This window comes from Cibotium barometz, chromosome 43, assembly GCF_041138505.1.
Source record: "Cibotium barometz isolate CiBa-2024 chromosome 43, ASM4113850v1, whole genome shotgun sequence".
Classification (NCBI taxonomy): Eukaryota; Viridiplantae; Streptophyta; class Polypodiopsida; order Cyatheales; family Cibotiaceae; genus Cibotium; species Cibotium barometz.
This window is the reverse complement of record NC_141088.1, coordinates 37,332,740-37,336,349: the sequence shown is the minus strand read 5'-3', so window position 1 is coordinate 37,336,349 and position 3,610 is coordinate 37,332,740.

The following is a 3,610-nucleotide window of genomic DNA, read 5'->3' as shown; positions in this document are numbered from 1 at the left end:
AAAGATAAGCACCGTTTGACTCCATGCAATATTTACTCATGGGTTCGATCCGACTTGCGAAGGGGCATCTAGAGAGCGAACTTCGTCGAAGAGAGGGTTATTTCTCACCAACCTACCCGGGCATAGGTGCATGGGAATATAGTGAAAAGATGCAGGGGAGAAGAGAGATTGAGCTCTTGCAAGCATACACACACTCACACAAACCCTAGAAGAGAACACACAAGGTGAGAGGCTAAAAATTCTTCTTCTTCTTCACACAACAAAAGAGGTCTACAAAAAAATATAAAAGTAACTAACACACATAATAGAGCATATACAAGTGGTCCATAATGTGAACATGCTAAGAGGAGTGGGTAGGTGTGGACTAGTCAATGTAGTCCATTTGTAGAATCTTTGGCAAAGATATGTTGGTGCCAACTACCAAACCCGCCAATGATGTAAATGTCAAATGATCATGCAAGTGCCTCATGAGTGTCAGCTCATGTTGAGCTTGACATCTCAACACTCCCCCTCAAGATCAACTCCAGCTCATGACCTGCAAGCATATCTCAAAATCTGTGGAGCTTCTCATCTCCCAATGACTTCGTGAAGATGTCAACGACCTGATCTTGTGTGCTAACATAGGCTAAGTTGATGTCACCTGCCAAGATTCTCTTCCTAATGAAGTGGTAATGTACCTCAATGTGTTTTGTGCGCATATGGAAAACTGGATTTCTGGCCAATTGTTTACTGCTAAGATTGTCACAATTTATAACAACCTTTCTCTCCACATGCAACCCCAAATCAGCAACACCCTGCCACCGCAGCTCTTATGTACTCTGCCTCTGTACTCGACAAGGCAAGTGTGGACTGCTTCTTGCTGCTCCATGTAACAACACTCCCTAATGAAAACATAAATCCACTGGTAGATCTCCTATCTTAGATGCTGTCTGCCCAATCTGCATCTGTGTATCTATATAGCTCTCCAATGGTACACCTGCTATAAAATAATACATAATCAACAGTGACCCTCAAATACCAAAGTGTGCGTTACGGTATAAATTGGCTCTCTAAGCCAACAGTGTCACTCAAATCTGACCTGTTGATTAACATAGATCAGACTCCCCACAATCTTCATGTACATAGTGGGATCCTCCAACACATAACTTGCATCTGTACTAAGCTTGCCATTTTGATCTAACGACACCGAGATTGACTTACAATTAGCCATCCCATACTTGGAAAACATGTCCAATACATACTGTATCTGTGAGACAGCCAAATATTCTCAAGTGTGTGAATGACCTCAATTCCAAAAAAGTAGCATAGATCTCCCAAATCCTTCATCTCAAACTTCCTTTTGAGAAGACTTTTCACATGCTTAATCTCATCCAAGTTGTCACCCCCAACAATAATATCATCTACATATATAGTGATGATCACAATACCCTTATCGCACTTGCGCACATACAAAGAGTGATCTATATCTGCCATATGAAAACCAATAGTGACAAGATACTCAGCAATCTTGTATGAGTATCTTGTCATGCCATGATTGTGGAGCTTGCTTCAGCCCATACGAATCATTATGAAGCTTACATACATACTCTGGGTGACCTGTATCCTCCAAAACAGGTGGCTCATCCATATACACTTCTTCTTGCAAGTCACCATGCAAGAACACATTTTTTACATCCATCTGATGTAAAAACCAACCTTTAGTAGGCACCGCAATGTTGCCATATTCCGGATCTCAACTGTTTTGGCATATTTGGGTAGTATACATTGGAAGCTATCCCTAGACTACAAGATCTCCTAAATACACCAAGATTTGAGCAAGTTACAACCAATTCCGTATTTTCAGCTATGGCACCAAAGGGAAGACCACGGAAGCCAAAGGACTCAACACTTGGGAAAGAGGTCGCAATCGCAGATGAGGCTCAAATGCTTATACATGATGAAGGAACGGATGCGAATGAAGGGTTAGAGTATGGCAATGGGGCATCGAAAACTAACACTATTAGAAATGCAAGTGGTCATGCAATGCTCACAATGACAAATCATATGTCACAAATGATGATGATGATTGTGAGACCCCTGCCCCCTCTGTGCACCGCAATCTTGGAAGCTAGAAGTGGAAGTAGCAACCTCACGTGCGGGGTAGGGTTTCCCACTTGGGGCCTCGCCCACGAATGTCCAAACAAGCGACTAATCCCTCGGTTCTCCAAAAACCGAGCCCGAAAAAAACTTCCCTCGCCCAGAAAGCATAGGCGATTCCTCTAGGAGAATTATTCTAACATAGTCAAAGGCCTTAACCTTCCTTTTTCATTCCGACCAAACCCGCGGATCACATGGCCGGATCAAGGGAAGAACTTGCACTTGGATCATAGAGATCAACGCTTTTTTCCTCGTCAAGAGGCACAGCCGTTGATTCTTTTCCATAGAATAAGGATTAGCAGTGATTTACTTCAACTATCGTAACTTGAACAGAAATGAATTTTAATTATAGGGATCCATTAGTCCAGCCTAACCCCATCCAGTCCCATGGGTTAGCCAACCGCCCACCAACCACTGTATTGATAGGATCCATTATGAAAATTTGGTTATGTTTTGTCTCGGGTACCAAGTAAAGAGTTCCCAGGCCCCCTAGCCGGCACTCATGCAAAATATAATTTAGACACACCACTTATGCACCTAATATGAAATTGCCTTTTACAGATTCAACTGTCTTTAAAGAAAACTTGAAACGAAACCATAGTATTACTAATCATAATCCTCCAAAATATCCAGATCCAATTTTCAAATTTTCCACTTTCCAATTAAAAAAATCCAATTTCAGTCATTCCTTCCTCGGCGTATCTATGGCATCAGTGGCAACCAGAACGCTCACCCTCTACTCACTTAGGGGTCTTTTTGATAGTTCCTAGCCCATTAAAAAAATCCGATTTTCAATTTCAGTCATTCCTTCCTCAGCGTATCTATGGCATCAGTGGCAACCAGAACGCTCACCCTCTACTCACTTAGGGGCCTTTTTGATAGTTCCTAGCCTATAATACCCAAGAATATAATCAAGTGTTCCATTCATCCCTTTCTTCTCAGCATACCTATGGCATCATTGTTGGCAAACTAGAACGCTCACTACCTTCTCACTTAGGGGGATTTTCAATAGTTCCTAGCCCATAGTACCTAGGAATATAATCACATAAAAATCATATGGACTCTTAGTTGAAGATCAGCAAGGTCAACCAACAAGATCCATGTAAAAGAGCCATGAAGTCATCCGTTGAAAACCAATAAGGTCAATCAACCAAATCCATGCCCGTGTTCAGAAAACAAACTCCAACTAATTTTCTTCCTCGACACACGCGTGGGTATCTTCGATGACCCAAAGCTCGAGCACCGTATGGTCACCACCCTCTAGGTTCCTTAGCAGGGTGACCTAGCGCTTTCACTCATAGGCCACTTCCTTGGTCCCTCATCCACTGTACCGGAAGCTCACCATTTTAATCGAACAACCGAGGCTGATCAAGACCTCATCCACCGTACTCGAAGCTCACCATTTTAATCGAACCGAGGTTGATCAAGACCTTGGCCGACCTTGCCACGCGAGATGTCCTTCATTGACTCCACA